The 6,537-nt window shown below is 50.2% G+C and overlaps 1 protein-coding gene across 1 annotated transcript in view; it reads right to left on the bottom strand.

Annotated features, from left to right (window-relative positions):
• LOC124473755 (inositol polyphosphate-5-phosphatase A) overlaps nt 1–6,537 on the bottom strand; it is a 96,493-nt gene that overhangs the window by 14,219 nt on the left and 75,737 nt on the right. The window lies entirely within an intron of this gene.

The following is a 6,537-nucleotide window of genomic DNA, read 5'->3' as shown; positions in this document are numbered from 1 at the left end:
GAATTACAAGGCCAACAACAGCGAACAAAGAACGAGTCATCATGCCTCGGAAGAACGGAAAATACAAAAAAACGGAACGTATTCAAATGAGGCTTTCATGTTAGTAGCTCCTACAAGTGCTTGGCACCCTTTTTCTTCCAGTAGAAGCCCTTCTGTCGGCTTTGCAAAATCCTGAAGCCAGCCAAGCAGAAATCCCCAGACCACTTTATACTCGGCACTGAAGCCAGGAAGCCATACAGCTTATTGGCCGCCAAAATAACATGGATATCTAAAAGGACAGGAATGGACTCTCCATTCATGTTCAAATTATTTCTATAATCCAGCGAGCACAATCCTGGCGAATAAAATAAATTGTTTGAACACAAGGGTCAATGTTATTTGGCGCTTACATGAATTTATCCCCACATGTTCTGTCAAAAGCACACCTGCACAAGCAAGTACACACACACACACACACACACACACTTTTATTTGGTTTCATCTGAAAGAATAAGGGAATGAGATCATACTAAGTGAGGTCATTGGTCCACAATGGATATGAATGAATGTCACAACTTGTGCCAACTATCCTCAGACTCTGAACCGCAAGTCCAACACAGACAAACATCAATGACTAGAGACACGTCAAGTCAGTTTAGACAGACGCGTGGGGAAAACATCCCTGTCCTCAGTCTGCTGTGGGGCGACTGAGACTGAAACATATTGTGTGTCTGAAATAAAGTTACACTGAAAATGACCTGAATTGAATTCGGTGGGTGCAGTAGATGGGTCCGCTGTGTACTTCTACACAGTATATAGGTCTGACCCCAGCGGTGGAGAAAAAGCTTGCTGGCAGAAGAACCCTGACATATGACAGATTGATTCATTCATGTGTTCATTGACTATGACTGATAATGGTGTCGCAGGAGTCTGAGGCGGCTGATTGCACGCCATTGATCATGGACACTCTCCTGTCGTCCTGAGATGCTTCAGCTAAAACCAACCTCCCCCCCCCCTCCTGCGATCATCCCCCACTCCCTCTCTCTACCTCTCCCTCTAACGAAGAGCAGGGACAAATGAGAACCCCATGCCTCTGTTTAAGGGCCTTGGGTCAATGGGGAGAGGCTGTCCCTCTGCCAGGGAAGCCCAGGTGTTCGCCTAGTGAGGAGAGGCAGGATGTGGACCACGAGTTCAGCCAGCCCCTCCTGCGCTTGTGGGTCATGCATGTGGTAATGGCGAGCTGGGGCAACATGAGTGTTGGAGGGTGGAAAGTGGAGGGGGAAGAGGGAGGGGGCTTGAAACAAAGCTTTCTCTTTAAGTGTCCCATCAAACCGCCTGCGCCTAAACACATTAAGCCGGAACATGCTTTCATTGACCCCCCTGAAATGACGTTAATGTAACTTGTCTGACTGCAATTTTCATTTGAAACCGAGAGAAAGAGGGAGATGGAAATCAGGAGTGAAAAGTTTGAGAAAACAAGTTTGTGCAGCGTATGTCTTGGACGTGTTCACTACTGACACGCTCTGCTACCAGTTTGTCCAAACACTGTTCCCACTGGCGCTTTGCATTATGGGTCATAGGTCGAGTTAACAGTGCTGTGTGTAGGAGTCCAGGATTGGGACGGGGACGATAGGTTGTGGTGATGCATCTTGGGAGCCGGTTAGAGCTTGAATAGAGTAATCTCATGACTGTCGGAGAAGGAAGCTACTTCTGAAAGGACCTCACTATTCCAGCTGCTCTCTTTTGGAAGAGAGGTTAAACTAATCTGTCCCATTTCACCCCCCCCCCCCCACACACACACACACACACACACACCCTGTGTCCCGTCCTTCTCTGTAAATGATCCTGTCTTAAGAACAGATGGAGGAGATCCTGATCCTAACTCAAACACAACATTGTCCCACACAACCAGCACTTAACCCCAACACAAACGCCATGTGCTCGATCAGAGCATCCCTCCCTCTAGGTACAGTGTGCAGCATCAGAATCTCCAAAAGAGAGTGCCAGCTGTCCTGTGGATTGGTTTTGTCTACGTGGGCCGGGCAGAGGGCCCCACTCCCATCCCTCAACCCTCTTACAGGGAGTCCCTGCTGATCAATTCCCAGCCCAGCGTTCACGATACAATCATTCTGCCCCATATAATAACTTGCTGAGTGCCTTTAGAGATCAGCGATTAAATCTCGATCTCTAGGTGGAAGGGGAGGGAGAGCCAGAGGGACAAACTTAAAAGGGTAGGTAGGTAGCAGAGAGAAAAGGCAGTGAGAGGAGGAGGAATAGAGAGGGTAAGGGAAGGGAGCGAGAAAGAGGCAGAAAGAGAGAGAGAGGTAGGTACAAGGGGAGTGAAGGGAGAGAAGAGAGAGGGAGTGAGGGAGAGAGAATAAGAGAGAGCAGTGAGAAGACAGGCCTCTGAGTGGAGTATTCTTTCTCCATTACCAGACAGGGGACGGGGCTAGCATTTGTGACACCCGGGGCGCTGGCATTGTCACGGCGTGCCATTATTTTCTCGCCGTCCTGAGGAGGGCTGCCAGCCGTCCCCACCGGGTGCCAACGCGGCTGGCAGGTTGAGCGCAGCGCTTAGCGCTCCCCTCTCCTCTCTCCTGTCACCACCCTTCCTCCCTCCTCCCTTCATCAAACCCTGCCTCGCATGCATGATTGAGACTTCTGCCCCCTTGGGCAAAGGGGGTGTCCAAAGTGGGGGAAAACAAATTTTGCTGTCTTCCCCTGTAGCCATTACACAGCTGGCCTGTAAATCAGCCCCCCCCCCCCCCCCCCCCCCCCCCCCCTGGCTTCCTGGAGTCCAGCCAGGAAGTTCCGCACACTCTCATGCTTGCTAATTAATCCCACTAAACACTGTGGATTCATCAATGCCATGGCAAGAGTTAGTCACTAGTAGGATTTAGCATGCGCGTGATGCGTACAGTCCACATATCAAGCAGGAGCAGTGAAAGCATGGGGTTGTCCAGTAAGAAGGTCCTGAATTCAATTTCCTGCTTGGGGCTTGTCGGTGCTAGGGTGGGCTACCCCCCGTGCTCACAAGGGCTTTCTCTGCAAAGAAACCAGCCCCAGATTGCTGTCCTGCATGTCCCTGGCCAGGACATGGGTGAGCGCTTGGACTTGGCCCCCCGGGCGGTGCGGATGTGGCTGCCCACTGCTCCTCTCTGCCCTGGGAGGAAGGTCACCAGGATGGGTCAAACGTAGAGGCGGATGCCCGTAGTGTGTGTGTTCTGCCAGTGTGTGTTCTGCCACTCCCTGCACGTGTGTGTGTTCCACAAAATGTGAGCGATAAAAGGATTCTTCTTCTTGGGATTGAGTCTAGTGCTGAGATGCTAGCGTTAGCTTAGCCACAGTGACCCAGACTCCCAGAGGGGGTTAGCCTGAGGGTGCTCCCTGGTCACAAGTCAGAGGGTTGACCCCTTGCTGCCTCGTCTGTGCTTACTCCCCACCACACACACACACACACACACACACACACACACACACAGACGTGTAGACACACACTCACACACACTCGCAGCAGTATGTGAGAGCTGGAGTTGGCTGGATGGCGGGTCTCGATGTAGGGGGTCTCCAAGCTGGCCACGCCCACCGTGAAACGAGGGCTGGAGGTAAATGGAGGTAATGATACTATGCCCTATTTATCTTGGGCATTATAACATCTGGGAAACTTCTCTAAAACAATGGGCCGCTTTGGGAGGCCTACCATTCCTGGCCCTGTGCTACCTTGCATTTGTCCTGCATGCATTTGTCCTCTCCAAGAGGATAATGGACAGGCCACAAATCATCCAGGACAACAGGATGGAGGGGTGAATGTGTATGTGTGTGTCTGTGTGAGTATGTGTGTGTGTGTGTGTGTTCATCCCCCCTGGTATTTAACTCCTCTGCTTGCCCATTCTCTAGGGCCCCGCAGGACAAATTGCCCTGCTTGGTTGTCTTTGAGAGGCAGTGCAGCGCGCAGAGAAAGGGACAGGGCTGAAACACAGGGAACAGGCCCATAAAAATTCATCACTTTGACCCCCCTGACCTCCCACTACTGGGGGTTCCACACACACACCCAGATCTGGGCTCACAAATGCTGGATAGCCCCCCCCCCACCTTCCCTTAATTTCACACACACACAAATAATGCAGATACGCACTCACCATACCATTGGTCTAAATACTCAAGGTATACCAAATTTACACACACAAACAAATTATCTTTAAAAACTGCTTACAATGAAGGTTTCACACAGGTTAAGACTCACAAAATTAGAACACACACACACACACTAGAAAGACAATAGCTAAATAGAGAGTTCTTAACAGGAAAAGGCCACCAGATGCTTCATTGTGTTTATGTGTGTGTGTGTTTGCACGTGTGAGTGTGTGTAGAAAGTAGCAGCAGTAAAACGAAGGCAGCCACTCCTCAGCGTATTAGGCAGGGTAAGAGAGGCCATTGTCTCAGGCCAAACTCTTGACACATTACTGCCACCTGTACAAAGAGAGCCTAATGAGAGATTTAATCTGAAAACCTCCCCTGCCACTTTAAGTCAGCAGTTTGTAACCAACTGCGGCAGATGTCTGCAAGGCTGTTTAACGCACCAGTTTCCCCAAAGCTCCTCTTAAAGGCCAATGCACTCAAACCCTTGCTTTTCACTGGCGCAACCTCCATTATTGAGATTGTGCTTCATTTGAATGTGGTTACATGCCGTTTTTTGTTCCGAACAGCAGCTTAGAGAATGTTAGCAACAGACATCCATGTTTCCAACATGAATGCTGTTTTTACACCACAGCTAAAGGCAAATAAATCCTGTTTAATGATAACTAAAGAGGAATCAAATCATAAAGCCACGATTGTAGAATATTCATTAGCACACTTGAACAATCAAAAAGAGACAGACTGCTATGGATAGAAGATGAATACGGGCTTTGATCACCTAAGGGCCTCCAGGCAAACTGCTAAATCACAATAAATTTGACTGGTTCTAGCTGGCAATCAACTGAAAGAAACAGAGGCAGGGGTGTGTGTGTGTGTGTGTGTGTATGCGCACGCCCGTGTGAAGGGGGGTTAGGGTTGTTGTCGGCTGGGTCAATTAGAGGATATCGAAAACCCAATCAGGAATGAGGGCCAGCGGTTAGTGATTAGTGTTGGCCCAATAAAAGAGAAGAGATGGTGGAGTTCATTACCGTGGTGATCAATACTGATCACAGCTGAACAATGAATGCAGCTGTGATCCAGTTCTCTGCGGAGGTCAGGCCAGGCCAGGGCTCTCCCTGGGACTGGTCTCTGGAACTCTAATAGTCCCCGTCGGATCGAGAGGTTAAGATCTAGCTTCCCTATGACTGACAATCTTTGAAGCCTGGAAGGCCCATAAATCTATGTTGAAGTTTTAGATTTCTGGGCCGCTACTGGTACCGTTGAGCTTAACCCCCCCCCCCAAAAAAAGGATCATGTGTGTCCAGTCCAGATAGGAATCGGAATAGGAACTAGTTGCATTCATGAGAAATGAATGCGATAATTCCTGTAATGTAGGTTATAAAGGTAAGAACAATGCAGAAGAATCCCAGAAACTTCAGATAAGTCTCTTACTACACGGCTCCTGCAGAGATATCCTGCTCTGAAAAACAAAGGAGGCTCTCACAATCTGTTGATGCTTTCCTCATGCAGGCGGACGGCTGCCTATATCCCTTCCCAGCGTACAGTGCGATGAGAGGATCCAAGACCCCGGTACAAAGCCCTCCCCGGGAGACAAAGAACAATGATGCATTTGGAGAGCGCCACCCTTTAATTTGTTTGCAGCATTTCATCTAAATGATGCACTTGTCCATCGGGGCTATAATAGGACAGGGGGAGGGAGGAAGGGAGGGAGCAATTCAGCCAAGGAAGGGAGGTGGTGGTTGGAAAGGGCCAGGGAGAGGTAGGTGGAGGGCTACAGCCCCGCCACGACGCGCTAGGCAACCGTCTTGTGGGTGGGCTTTGTGATACATTTTACCAATTTTTCATGCCCATCCCTCTCAGTGTGACCCCGCAGCGGGGCCCTTTATGCCCCTGACAGCTAGGCGCAGGAAAACATGCTGCCCCTCTGATAGCATGAAATCGGGAACAAAGACCCCCGGGGCGAGGAGAAGGGGGCCGTCGAGGCGCGCTGTGCTGGGGTCCTGCCTGGATGGGGACACAAACAGATGTTAGGCCCCGGCCCCGGCCCTCTCAGCCCCCTGAAAGGAGGGCCTTGTCGGAGGAATGGGCCTGAAACGCATTGTTTTGGGCCTCCTTTAAGACAAAAAGAAGAGCCCCCTCTCTCTGAAAGAGTGGAGCAATATGGCCGTCACAGATAAATCACCCAGGAAGGAATTGTGGGGGAGCCCCATGAATTCTCAATGTGCCACTTAATGGGCCTCTTAAATATGATGGGGATATTTGTGCTGGGCTGTGAATGGAGCAGAGTGACTCTTAATTCTGCTGGCCAGAGTTGTTTAAAGGCCCAGGGTGCCAAGGCTGGCTTTACAGCTGGGTGACAAAGAGCCCTTCTGTGGGACACCTCCCTGGGACTGACAGTAGCTGACAAACAACTCAATGAGC

The sequence above is a fragment of the Hypomesus transpacificus genome, chromosome 11, assembly GCF_021917145.1.
Source record: "Hypomesus transpacificus isolate Combined female chromosome 11, fHypTra1, whole genome shotgun sequence".
Classification (NCBI taxonomy): Eukaryota; Metazoa; Chordata; class Actinopteri; order Osmeriformes; family Osmeridae; genus Hypomesus; species Hypomesus transpacificus.
Note: the sequence above shows the minus strand (reverse complement) of the source record. Positions and strands in the feature narration are given on the sequence as shown.